Source organism: Astatotilapia calliptera, chromosome 23 (assembly GCF_900246225.1).
Source record: "Astatotilapia calliptera chromosome 23, fAstCal1.2, whole genome shotgun sequence".
In the NCBI taxonomy this organism is placed as follows: Eukaryota; Metazoa; Chordata; class Actinopteri; order Cichliformes; family Cichlidae; genus Astatotilapia; species Astatotilapia calliptera.
In genome coordinates this window covers 31,646,407-31,661,478 of record NC_039323.1, presented here as the reverse complement: position 1 = coordinate 31,661,478, position 15,072 = coordinate 31,646,407, and positions in this window count along the sequence as shown.

Sequence of the window (15,072 nt, the reverse complement as noted above, 5' to 3'; positions counted from 1 at the left end):
ACTCACTCTGTGTACACCATGTACTTGTTTGTGTAGTATGAAAATCCAGTACAAGCTGTTCAATTCAAGGAAGCGATGTGTTTGCAGCATTTGGAATTGATTCTCCTGCTAGCTGTGGCTTTTCTTTAAACTAACATTTAAATCTCTGAACTCGGAGCACACGATGCAAAAATCTTCCACACTCAAGCACGGTGGAACGCAACACCTGAAATCCATCTTAGAAGACCATAAATTCAAGCGTGGCCGCTTAACCTGTCAGATCAGCACATCTAAATGCCAGCTGACATCAGCTGATATGCTTGTGTGCATCTGTTTGGCAAATATGTTGGCTGATTTAACCTGTCCCTGCTCTAATTTCATTCTACTGTTGTCTGTACAATAAAGCACCTGTTGTGAACTGGACTCTCTGAGTCCACATATTGAAACTTATAAGATACAAAAGGAGTCAAAAGAACCTCACGACTAAACTGCTGTTAAATCCTGATTCTTTGCTTAGAGCTTGAGCTTAAAATCCCTTACCTCTGGCATGGAAGCCTTCTATATATTCAATTAGCAAATATCATACAGGCCATGCTATTTAAGCTGCTTTGACCTACATCTGCAAGCCACTTTGGAACCAATTTCAACCCCAGCATCTTTGTGCTGTATCTGACTTAGACTAGTATTTATATTGCCTATGGATATAACAGTCTCCTTTTTGGCTGTAGTGGTCCTGACCGAACATATTAAACAGAAATGCTCGTTATAGATCTGAAGAGTATTCTCGTCCTGATGGTTCCTTCCCTTCTTCCACTAGATGCCAACCCCTGAGGGTAACAAGTGTACAAGTATAAGTTCCACACACTTTTTGGTAGTTTTCAGCATACTATCCTGGTACTGATAGTGTACTAAACATAGCCAGTGTAAAAGCAGTCAAAATACCCAAGATAACATAAACTAGGCTTATTTTGAATTGCGAATCAGGCAAAGCTACTATAGTAGAGTCCAGGAAATGAGCATAATAGGTGTCTTTTAAACCTACATTGTCAAACCTTACTGTTGATCCATCTCGAGTGCTCAGGGGAAACATTCCACAAACATTCTCCTGTAATTAATTACATTTAAGCATGTGACTTCATTGCAGCTTAACCACAACGCCTTTACCTGACTGCTCTTTTTTTTTCTATTACAGCCACAGTAATGTGGTTGCACAAGCTCAGTTTCAAAGATAAAAGTGAAAATAAGATAAAGTGGGTAGGTTTCCAAAGGCTGATAGATTGTTACTCTTTAGTCTTACCTCAAAATTCTTACGAATTTCTGTGCTGTTATATTTTATATATGGCAGGAATAGATATCCAAAAGTCACGTTCTAGTCCATTATCTGTGCTTACTTCATGTTTTTGGTGCTGCTGCATCACCTGAAATTCCTCAAATTCACTGTTGTTTACACTGTTGTTTGCACCGTTAAATGAAGCATGTTCTTGAAACCCCCGCGTCTAGTGCACCCGCTGTAAGCAGCAGCCCAAGGGCTCGGTCTGATATACATCACAGGGCTTACAAGCGTACGTGTTTTTCCGTACAGTATGTACCAACACGTACAAGTGCCTAATTTGTGTTCCCAGCAGTGGCTGTCTATACAGAGTGAGCAAAAAATAATCCACGCTTGCCAAAGCCACGTTTGATGTTGTGCCGCCGCCTTGAGACACAAATGAACTCCTCACCACATAATCTTACATAAATGTCAGGAGAGATGAGGACAGTGCGATCCTGTTTGTCAAAATTGCAGAGCACAGAATTTTGTGCGAGGCCTTTTTTCTCTCTTTTTTTTCAGCTGGCAAGGCGAGCCAGACAGAACCAAGAGATATTAGGATACATTAGACATCACTGTGATTCTGGAACTCTTTGATATCTGTCTGTCTTCCCTGTTTACTCCCCTTCATAACATGCTGTGTCATAACAGCACCTCCCCTCTCCCTCTCTCAGTTGTTATGAAATGCCATTCCTGTGAAATCCCTGACTGGACAGCAGGCTAACCTGTAACCTGTGATTATGTCATGTAGCATAATAGCATAGGGTTCAAGGGGTCAACACAGCAGCACAAACCAAGAGACAACAGCTAGTTCAGCCATAAAACAAGGCAGATGCACCCCTGGTAGCCAGGGTTAGATTATTAGAATGTGAGACTGTGAGACTTGTTTTTAGGAGCTAATTAAGTCATAGAAGTCATTCAACAACACTCGTCAGGTCCACTATCAGCACAGTAGACTTGTGTGAGTACATTAAAGGGAGGTGACGGGTTAATGCCAAACTCTCACTGATGCCTTTTATGCCTTAAACTTAAGCCCATTCAGACTAGTGCTTTCTCATTGTGCTGCTGCTTTTGGTGCCGCCAAATACATTATCCGAATTTATTAATAAAATTCCAGATTTCACACGTCAGGATCTAAATTAGATAGCTTCTCTCCTCTGTCTGTTCTACCGGAAATTTGCAGTCTCTAGTGTTTATAAACAAAATGAGAAAAACATAACCGCACGCCCACGCCAAAGCTGATATTGACTCATCAGTGCTTCGAGGTACGATCGCATTCAGAGCAACAGTGTCAGGAAAGACGAGGACAGGGAGATTCTGCTTTGCTAACTTTCAAAATATTATGTTAAGTTTTTGTTTTCCAGCTAGTGGTGTGGAACTATGGAACTAGTCTTCAAGCGAGAAGTGGTGTGTCTATAGTACAGTGGCCCTGAAAGGTCAAACGCATTGCAACTTAAAAAAATACCAACAAATCCCACCCCCAAAAGAAAATGCTGCAAAAGCACACAAAACACATCAACTTTGAATGAATGGAAATAAAAAATTTTCTTGAAAACAAAAGTACAAACTTCCTGTAAAGTTTATTCCACAGAGCAAACCATATTATGGTTCTCAGAGGTTGTCATAAAGGGGAAACTAATTATAAGAGCCCAAACCATTTTTTTGTACCGCGCTGTATATCAGTCTAGTTTCAGAGACTTCTGTAGAACTGAGTATTGAAGGTGCTCAAAGATGTGTTTTTAACTGCCGACTCTGGAAAAAGTACTGTTTTAAACCTTTTAGGCTTCTTTTAGATTCAAGTGAGCTTTTGTTAGCTCACTTGAATCTAACAAGGTATCTGTGAAAGGTATCACATTCAAGTGATACCTTTCAGCCCAAAAGCATCACTTGAATGTGCCTCAGGGCTCGATTCTGGGGCCTATTATGTTTGTGTATGTTATGTTTGTATCCTATTTGTTTTCAGCCTGGGCCCTCACTGTTTACAACCTTGCATTTATTTTTTTACTATTTCAGTAAATGACCATGAAGGAAGTCTTTGTCAATAGGAAAAGTTGTAAAACTAACAAAAACACAGTTAAAACTCCAAAAATGTATGCACTTCACCACATTTCTTTCACGAGGGGACTTGACTCAGCTGGCTGCCAGCTGGCTGTATTCTGGTTATTTTCCTATAGAACATGAAAGTTGCTTAGCAGAAATCTGATAGTTAAGTGTTTCTGTCTATGTAGAGAGGAACAAATGTTTGATTTTCAGAGATTTATCATAGTTAATTGCTGCATTATCAGTAACAGATTGCATGTACTTTTCAGCATGACCCCATTCAACTGCAGACACACTATTTCTTATGGTAATATTTATGGCAGGTTAATAATCTCATTTTGCAGCAAAATGAATAACTACAGTGAGATAACTTTATCTTATTGTATAAAACAGATACTGACAAAGTTGAACTTTGAGGACATATTCGAAATGTTATAGATTGTGATATATCTTCCTGCAAAACCAAGAATATCAGAAGAATGTAAAAATCACAATGATATTGTATTGCTAGTGAAGTGTTGTGACAATGTTGTATCATGGGGTGTCTGGTGGGTTCCACCTCTAGTATTTGCATTGTTATTCTGTCCATTTCTAATGTAAAAGCAACACTGTACGGAGTTCCCTGTATTCTCAACCAAGGCTCTCTGCAACATACATTTGCACTGTTGTCATTTATAATGCCAGGCTTCTCCTCCCATAAGGTGATGTTGTTGATCTCACTGACGCTGCTGTAATTGTTATCTGCTGCAGTCTTACTATCTGAATGTTTTCTATGAACTCAGTGACTTAAAGAGCTTTGTCGTCAGGAAGAGCTGCTCCCATCCTGACCTTCAGCCTAAACATGACGCGCTAACCTTCACTCGCTGATAATACGCACAGTATCAGCCACCACAAAGAAGTCAAGACATTACCCTTTAATACATCTTATGTAACCTTATACTATCACTGGTCCTTCTCTAAAGTACGAAGCTCTGCACAAACAAGTCCTTACGTAACATTCAAATTAATGACATTTCTGAGGGACAAGGCATCTTGTTTGGTGAGGGGGAAAAGCTCTGATGCGAACGCAAGGGGTTGTTCCAAGACAGTAGGCTGTACACTTTGAACTTACTAACATACTGTTGGCTACTTCACTGCTGTGTTGTTTACTTTTATAACAATTTATTGTGTTTAAACTACAGTTCCATCATAAAAACATGAACCTAGATATTTACGCTCCTGTGAAATGTTACGATCAGCTCAGGATTAATTTATATAATAATTATATATAAATTGCATATACGTCGCTCTGTGTTATTGACATGTTTTTGTTTTCCTCAGGCCGGCACTCTGGCCCTGCGTGTGTGATACCAGTCTGGGACACTTGGCAGTGGCTGTAATCCAATGAGCAATTGGAGCGACTACAATCTGGTCATTTGTAAACAAACATTTGCTCGCAGCCTGTCTGGGTGGCCCAGAGCAGCACTGTCTCAATGTTTACACTCATTTGTATTTTGAAAATGCCAGACTATGCATGTCCAGGTCTGTGATACTGTTAAAGTCAAGCAATATTATAGAGTTAAAGACTTTAATCATATTAACATGTGAGCAAACCCTCAAACAGCCCATTAAGAGCAAGTCAGATTCACAGATCCTATGCGACATTACCTGCTAAATGATTTTTAGTTTGTGTTTAATGAAGTGATTTCTATCAATTACTAATGCTTTGTAGACTTATCTATAAAAACCCATTGTTGTTTCTCCTCCATATTAATTGAAACTTACTTAACTTCTTACCTTAACAGCATCTGCCTAAGCATGCTGTTAATGTAGCATTTTGAAACACAGTAAGTCCACTTCCTGAAATGATTTCTCATTCCTTTTTTCCACTGAAACTGATAAAGAACAACCCATTAGGATATTTTTGACTGTACAAAGATTGATTTGATTCAAACATGTAAAGGAAAATGGGAAAAAAACGCAAATATATATATATATATATATATATATATATACATATATATATATATATATATATATATATGTAATATATTTATTACAATGAGGGAAATACTCCAACAATGCAGCAAATTTGGAGATTTGGAGGTGAACAGGGTCCAGCATTCTTGAGTTAAATCATTTTTCTTTCTCTTAATGTATAGTTCTGAAAATATTTTCATAGTTTGTGTTGCATGTGTTGTAAAAAAAACAACCCAGTTATCGATCACAGCACAGTGCGTAAATTCTGACTTCCTGATTCACTAAGCAAACTGCTGTTCACGGGTTTGGACATTTCCATGGTAACAGTGACCTCCACCAGTCAGTGACATCGCTGTTTCAACTCTGCTGTAGCTCTTTTTCATGACAAAGTGAATCGAACGCTCTTTTGTTAAAACAAGGTTGCTATCATGCAGACTTGTGTTTCTACGGGAGCACAGATCATCATTTCACAATGTCACACCTCCCACTAAATCTGCTTTGGATGGCTACAAGATTATGGCTTATACTCAAAATTCCTAATGGAGAGCCAGAAGTTTCCATAATTAGGTAAGAGGGGGGAGTGCTTTCCGTTCCATTTCTGCATTTGTTTCCTTAATGGTGTTTTATTTTAAATATTTCAGGCATTTAAGTATTTTATGAATGCAAACTTATATGTGAGGTCATGAAAAATAACAATTTTGATGTGACAAAAGTCAGTCCTATTCACCCTATTGTCATGTGTAAAATAATTATTTAGTCATTAAGTTGTTTTGTAAAAATTCATAAAGTTTTGACCTATGACCATCTTCAGCTTCAGAGCATTGCAACAGTGTGAAAAGCCTTTTAAGAGTCAGGTCCATGTTTAGGTAGAAAATAACATAACTGGAAGCACAATAGCCCGCTTACAGCCCCACTCACACCTGCAGGCGTGTCTTGCTCTGTTTACAACCATCTTACATTAATACAAAAATTGTCACGTTTATGATGTTCGTTGAACTCCTTGTTGAAGCTTATCACAGATTCCACCCCACCTCCACCCTACTTTATGTTGTTTCTACAAGCTGGCTTCAACTGTTTCGCACCTGCTGGTGATGTCAGAGCGATGGGGCATAGAGTTGTTTACTGGATTTGATCAGCAGGTTGCGTGTGCAGCTTCTTTGCGTGCTGCCGACCTCCATTAAGCCCCTCTGAATGTGTGTCTCCGTCTTACTCGGCCCTGTCTCTGTAAGCTTTAGCCGTGTGGCTGGGATGTTTGACAGATGATTTACTTGGCTGCCATGCAGGCAAACATGCCCCCGATGTTACCTCGGTTGGGTGTTGTCGTGTCACTGACTAGGCTTTCTATAGGCACTAACCCATTCAGAGTAATGGGATTGTTTCAAATTGTGGCAGACAGCCATGTGTAGAAAGATCATATGGGGAATATGGGAAGCACTTTCACCACAGAGTTCTCTTACACATATAAACATATCTGTATATAGAGAACTCATATTTCAGGTTTTATGTATGTTCATGTTTGTAGCTACTGTATGGACATTAATAGTGAAACAACTAGTAGCACAGTGTTCCAACATTTGGAAGAAGTAACTGTTATCACAAATGAGGTACAACACAAATGCTAAGGCAAAAGGAAGCCTGGATGTCAGGTCAGGGGGTAGATATCATCACCCCCACCTGAGATTAGGCACCAAGCCCCAAGTCCAACAGAAGGAGCGTTGAGTGCAAGAGCTGACCTGAAAGATAGCATCACGGTGAAGCCCCACTAAGACTGGGAGAGCATCTGGGAAAAGGACGCAACACATAACAGCAATGCTCAGTGGCTAGTAAAGCTAAGAGCAGACCATAGTAACCTCTCTGAACAGGGGCCAGTAATCTTCACAGTGGCAGATATGCAAGAATGAGTCTCCAGTTTGAAGACTTGGACACAACTGACCATGTGCTTAGTGAATACTTCAGGCAACAGAAACCCAAGAAAGAAGAGGAGCAAGAAGAAGAACCATCATAGAAGGACAGGCCTCTGCAGGGTGTGTACCACTGGCAGAGAGAAGAAGTGGCTGAATCCTAACAGCTGGACAAAGCTGGACTGAAAGACAGCACAGAGACACTAGTTATGACAGCACAGGAACAAGCTCTAAGTACAAGCTCCATAGAGGCTGGGGTCTATCACACCAGGTAAGACCCCAGGTGCAGGCTGTATAAAGCACTTGGTGCTGTGAACCCCAAGCTAGGCAGGTGGCTCCAGCAGATCCCAGGACAACAACCGAGATCTTCATCCAGAAGAACAGAGTCCTATATATATACATATACATGGGTTCTGCGCTATTTATGCATTTATTTTCATCTGTAAACCTCATGAAGTACAGTGCATTGATTCTAAAAGTGACATTTAAAAGGGTTTTCTGTTCAATCTGACCCAATACTAAATTCTTTGCAGGGGGGTGGGGGCATCCAAGAGCCTTTGGAAAGAAATATCGACTTGCTGTGCTCATCAATAGCTCCCTAACATATAACAAACACGTCAGTGGAGTGTTTTCAGCAAACATGAGAGGAAATTTCCATAGATTGGTCAGAGTATAATGGCAACACACACACTGGAACTGGTCAACAACTGCCCGAGGTGCATGTGTTTCCACTGTGTGTGCTGTGTGTGTGTGTGTGTGTGTATGTGTTCAGAATGCGTAAGCTAAGTGGGCCTTTATCTTTGTTGTGTGACCTTAAAAGCCCGGTTATTGGTCATAAAAGCGCACGCGTCAGGACACTGTGCGCAGACAGAGTGTAAGGCCTCAGCACCAGTGTGTGCAGTATGTGTGTGTGTTGGAAAGCTTAGCAGTGTGTACACAGGGTTTCTTTATTTGATCACTGTTTAGATATGCTGTGCGTGACACCAGAAAGGCCATATCATTAAAGCTGTTTGTTTGTGTGTGGGTCAGTGTCTGTGTGTGCTGCCCTGTGAGCCAGGTAACAGGGGAAAGTGTACTTTCTGATAGATTAAGCCTTACATAACTCCGCATTCCACTCAGCAGGTAAACAAGCACCAGGACTAAGGTCAAAAACAGTGAGGTACCAGCTCAACTGTGGAGCCAGACGCTGGAGCCTGAAGCACATCCCAGCCTCAGTGACCCACATGCTCACAAACCCAAGCTGTCATTAAAATCTGTATGGCTTAGAAAGCTCAGTAATCAACAGGAACTGTAAGCATCCATTTGCGTAGTCACTTAATTGCCACTGTAGTGCAGTGACAGTCTCCAGCAGAGGTCGAGGAGTGCTTGGAAGAATGTTTGGACATACAGAAAAAGCCTTTATTTACACTGACACACTCAAGCTAGGAAACGTACGGCAACTTGTTACATTGGGAATAGATAGAAAGAGAGTTGCTATAGAAGAAATTCATAGTTAGTAAATCTTGGCTTCGAATTTAACAGAGTCTACGTGCAAGAAAAGTGAGATCACAATTGAACTAACGCTGTGAGGTCTAAGTCACGATTGGTGATGATCCTAAACTAACTTGTTAGCCAAAAGTCACATGAAAGGGCTGACACCGCTCACATGTCTCTTTATTTATAAAACTGGAACCCGGAGAGCAGTTAGCTTAGCATAATGACTGAAAACATGCAGGTAGACTGAAGTTTATAAACTGTGCTTCTACTTTTCTTGAGTAGAAAGCACATTTTACACTTCACCTACACACACATTCATACTTCAGCACTTTTAGTCTATCACTGAAATATCAGTGAATGCATCAGGGTTCAGCATCTTGCCCAGGGACACTTTTCACATGAGGCTCTTTGCTGTGTGTCTTCACTTTAGGTTATCTAATCTTCTCCAGGTTTGGGTAGTGACTGCAGCACTCTGAGCAGAGAATCCCAGACTTCCCTGACCCTGGCCACCTCTTCCAGCTCATCAGAGAGGACACAGTCTTTCCCAACATGTACACATTATGCTTACGTGTGGACGACTTTAATGCACAAGGCTAAGAGGCAGGCATGACCCTGGATTCACATGCACGAGCCTTGCTAATAGATTCACGGAGATGGAATTAGAGGAAAGTAGTTGCAGGGAGGGAGGTTTTAACATGATTTGTAACAGGATCAAACTGCATTTGCATTGGAATTGACAACTGAATTTGCATCACTGACCAAAACATTCAAGTCCAATCTTCTAAATATATAAATTCATTTATAAATGGTTGTTCTGTGATGTACGTTTATTGTCCCAGTGTTAGCTGTATATATGTCTGCGTGTAGAGCTTTTATGACCATTTATACAATGCTAAAATAAACATTGTGTGATTGGTGTTTATCTGTGCATATGAGCACAAAATAAAGTATCCCAGTGGTATAGTAGCACTGAAATTTAATTAGCTCATGGACACTTTTTGGCAATAGCCTCTACTCTGATCCTTACCAGATGTACCTGACTCCTCAGACTATCAGATATTTTACTCTCACCTTAGGAAACTCACAGGCTTGATGGGTAATTTTCAATGCTCACTATACAGTTATTTTTCAAGCTGTTTGGAGAAATCCAGGAATTAAACTGACAGCTCGACAAATGAACAAATTCAACATAAATCTGACTTCCTGACCTTCTTGGCTTCGTAAATTTCTGGCAACATTCATCGGGCACCAGTTCAAGAACTTTAAGCACTGCAGGATTACCATGGACAACTCGGTGCTGTCATTTAAGTTTAATGTATAGAACCTTTTTTGATAGGTAACTAAAACCATTAAGGTAGCAATTAAACAGTCTTCACTTTTTGTCATGAGCCTTAGACTGCATTGTAAAGAGAACGATCCACTTCAATAAAAGACAGAAGCTGAACAGCTGAACGTCCTTTGTTAAATACCACATAATAAATTCAGTCCACCAACCAAAGTTGTTGCATAAATGTGTAAACCCCCTTACCCTCATGTTATCAGTTTGAGTCAAATGGCGCACAACCACACACAAGTGCAATCTGTCAGGAAGGTCACTTTACTATTTCCAAGATTTATTTGCTTACATTTAATGTCTTTTATTATTTTCTAATGTAAATAGGTGCAGCTAAAAACCAAAGAAAATGGTCCAAGTAATGCTTGAGGTAAACAGCGAGAGCCTGTGTTGTGTTGTACATGCGTGTTTGCCGATTTTAGGTCACCAACAGTATCATCCCAAATCCAGCGAGTCAGATTGGTTGTGTGCTAAGGCTGCCCTCAATGTTAAACTGCCATGCTCTGCATTATAGGCTTAAGCTAATGCTCATTAGCAACAGCGTCTCAGTGGATGGGTTACATGCACACATTTTTTGATTGAAAATTTCAGGTCAAATTTTACATGGAAAGTGATTATGATGATTCTAATGTTTGTGTGCATTTGTCTCCTGCTTATCTTTCTTTGATCAACTTCCTAAAAGTTCGCAATCATTGCAGTCCAGTAGTTATTGCAGACTGTTGTTTACAATTATATTTAAAAAAATTTAAAAATGCATTTTTGGGAAGACAAGAAATGTATCAACACATTGATGCCAAGACGAAGAGTGTGTTCAGAACAAAAAACTGCACCCAGAAAGTAATCAACTATTCAATCCACAAGAAGTGGGCTTCATGTAAAAGTAGCTATATGTAGTAAAGACAACAAACTAACTTGAATTGCATTGTCCTCCATTACAGAAACATACGAGGCTAAAGAAACGGGACAAAGATGCAGAGTGCATTAGCAATAAAGAAAGAACAGTATCACACATGGACAAACCTCTACGGCATTCTCCACATTATAAAGCTCCTTAGGTGTGTTCAAATTCCTGAGCATTTACCTCATGTGCATGAAAACATATGCCACCAAATGACTTCCCACTTGAACACTATAGCTTGGTAGTGAAACATTCTGCAAAGACGCCATAGCTAAAGGATTAAGCAGCGATAAAAAAGACCAACAGATTAGGCATCTTCAGTAATAGTGATAGAGAAAACTCTTTATGATGCTCTGCGTACAGCAGCATGGGTCTTTAAAGTTGTTTGCCCTTGGGCCAGTAAAGGTCGGAAACACAGATGGAAAACGTGGATAAGCCGACAGGATTTATGTGCCCGACTGTATGTGTGCACCAAAGTCACCATTTCTCCTAATCTTGCCTTGTGTGTTATGGTTTCTGATAGCGGCAGAGAACTCCACACTTAAAAATCCACTCATGTCATGCACACGCTGTGTTTCCTGACATGAGTGGATTAAGTAAACTGTGCATGGAAGCTGTGCTTTTACTCTATGTTGTGTTCCGTGACTTTAAAGACAATTGCATAATTACAGTGAAGGAAGAAGGAAGAAGAAGCTTGCTTTCATGATAAATAAAGGATTAAATGGGATAAAACAAATGTAGTCTTTGACCTTTTTAGCTTAGCTAGTGACATTACTCTAGGGATGCTACAGTGACTTCTGTCAGCCTAGACTCAAATACATGGATCTCAAATCATCTCCGATAGAGTGCAATTGTATTTTGGACATATATTTATTCATTGTACTGAAGATGACTTCTGATGACTTTCGTGTGTGATCAGATTTGAATTGTCATGCCACCACGTTGACATTTTTTGGCCTTGACTTTAATAGCGCAAATACTTTTTTCCAACCAATTCAGGATGAAAACATTGATGCTAACTTTAAAATTGTTGACATTCACTAAGATGGCATGCTAATCCAGAGGTTAGCTGCAGCAGCAGCTCACTATTGCAGGGAATTTATAACCTGAAACTTTAGCTGGACTATATTATCATTATATGAAACATGAAAAAGCACTTGCTGCTTTATTTTTCAATAATATATAAGAATGAAAACATTGTGGCTAACTTTAAAATTGTTAACAGCCAGTAAGATGACATGCTATCTAATCCAGAGGTTAGCTCTAGCGGCAGCTCACTGTTGCAGTGAATATATGACCTGAAACTGCAGCTGGACTGTATTTGTCACGGTTCTGGGTCGGTTCGACCCAGTAGTTTGAGTTCTGATGTTTTGGTTTATTTTTGAATGATTGTTGTGTTTTCGGGTGCTATTATTATTATTGTTATTAGAATTCTTTGTGTCTGTTTGTTCTTGTTTAAGGATTTGTTCTTCGGTCGTGTCTGCTTAGTATAGGTCTAGTTCCATGTGTCATTTTCTGTCTGTCTCTCAGTGTTGAGTCTGCGTCTTTGTGTGATGATTTCTTGTTCCTGTTTTATTGTGAAGGTCTGCGTCTCATGTGAGTGTGTTCAGTTTTACCTCTTGTCTCGTCTCGTTAATTACTCCCGGCTGTGTCCCCCACCTGTGTGTAATCTCCCTGTGTTTCTCTGTGTGTATTTAAGTCGTGTCTTCTGTCTTTGTAGTTGCTGGTCCGTCTGTGTATCTACCATGTTCCTTTCGTGTGTTCGCCCTGCTGTCACTGTCATGTACCATCTTCCGTCTTCCTTCGTGTTCAGGTTCGTGTTCTTGTTCAGGCTCAGTAGTTTAGTTGTCCCAGTATAGTTTAGTTCTCCGTTTGCCGTTTGTCTATTCTTATTTTTGTGTTCAATAAACCACCTTCACCACTGCCTGCGATTGGATCCTCCTTTATTATTTCCACATGGCTCATTTCACTCACTGACAGTATTATCATTATATGAAACATGAAAAAGCACTTGCTGCTTAATCTTTCAATAATATATAAGGCACTTTAGAGCTTTTAGTGATGCTGTATTGTGATTGTTAGTTTTCATTTTCTTCAGTAAGGTACAGTGCTCTCTGTTTCCAACTTGCGATTCCATGTACACATTTCTCTATATCTGCTCAAAAAAAGATAATCAAAATAAATGATGGGCACACCAAACATCTGTATGCAGGGGTCTGTAACTTGATGATCCAGGTATGTATTGTACCATCTTGCTAATTGCAAAATAGGAGGCTAAACCATTCTATGTTCACTTGCTCAAGCCAATGAGCTTATGCTGTTTTCTGCCTTCACTTAGTCTGGTTTCAAAATATATGAATTAAAATGACTATGGCAAAAGTGTTCAGCTTGAGGCTTCAAACTGAGACATGACTAATGAGTAACACTGTGGTGCCTTTGTCTATGTTTTACAGGCTATATGGTTCATGGCTAAACATCTACATCCTAGCATTACTACGCTTGCATGTTGGTGTTCTTGCGCACAGTTTCAAAGATCCCCTACTGTTGCTGTATACACTTAAATTGGCACAGTCAGAAACATTACAAAATTCCAAAAAGGAACCTGAAAACATATTAAATGTTGTCACTGGTAACAACATTGCCACTCTGGAAGTCTTGAAATGGAGCATTAATAGAAAACATAACTGTTATCTAACCCTGATCAGATGGTGTTGATCTCTTAAACTGATTAAAACAGGAGTGAAATGAATGAATAATGGTTGAAGATAATACCTGAAATGAGAGTGGAAGTACTGAACTTCACACTAAGGCTGATGTAAATAGTCACTGCAACACACACACACACACACACACACACACACACACACACACACACACACACACACACACACACACACACATTCAGTATCCAAAAAGCAAAGAAGGTTCAAGGTCCCACTGAGAGTTTAAAATGCTATAATGAGAAGTGTAATTACTTATATATATAAATATATTCATTATGAATAATAACATTTGTGCTTTTGTTTAATTATTTAAAAATTTAAAAGAATATATCAAACATGTGTTCATTTTGTCTCCAATCACACTGAATCATGATGCAACAGCTGGAAAAACTGAGAAAGTACAGACTGTAACTAAAGATCTCCAAAACAAAAAGCCATCTAACTATTTTTAAACAGCTTGAGTAAAGATGAAACTTTTGTTATTTGCATGTTACCTATTAGCAAGAATTTGCAAGATAAATACGTGTTCACCTGTTCAGCCTAAGGCCTGCAGTGACTCATGCAGGCCCGTGTGCGTCAGTCAGAGAATTCCAAGCTTTTCCAGGCTTGTTTTTCCCATATGAAGAACTTGCAAAGACGTGAACTTGACTGAGGTCAAATTTCAGGTAAATTCTTTCCAATGGGCTTTTTTTTTCTTTTTTTAAGATCTGAGGTTTAAAATTCCAGAAGTATAAAATGTATATTTAATACATATATAAACAGGCAAACAGAAAACTGACTTAGAGATATTTATACAACATAATGGGAATGTGTGTTGCCATTCAATTTCAGCTTCAGTACATGTGCGGTGCTAACAGTGCTGCTACAGAATTGTAAAGATGCTTGTTACTTTCTGTTAAATGCTGTTAGCACAATAATTGGTGTTTTGGGCAGAAGATTTTTTTTGACTGAAGAGACTTATATGTATTTAACTGAGAACTTGCCTAGCACATCTGCAGTTGCCCTCCTCTTGAACTCCAAAAAAAACCCTCCAAAAAATGTTCAGTAAAAAGAATAAAAACCAAAATTTCTAACTTTTCTAAACTTACTGTTTGTCTGCAACATTTCCACTGATGTAGGTGCTGCTGTGATCCAATCATAGTTAACATTGGCTAATGTTCACAAGTTAGAAATATGACTATTTCTAATTTTCTTATAATAATATTATTATGTCTGTTCATGCTGTTGGCAAAATGATGAACTTAACCACACTCAGAACAGTCAAAATAATGGATGTTGCTTATATAAATAACTAGAAGATAAATATGGGACTCGTTGTTTGTTTTTATACAGCAAAATACCATCCATCCATTCTCTTCCGCTTATCCTTTTCAGGGTTGGTCTGGAGCCTATCCTCTCTTAGGGCAAGAGGCAGGGTACGCACTGGACCTCGACAGAGAACTCACGCAAACACG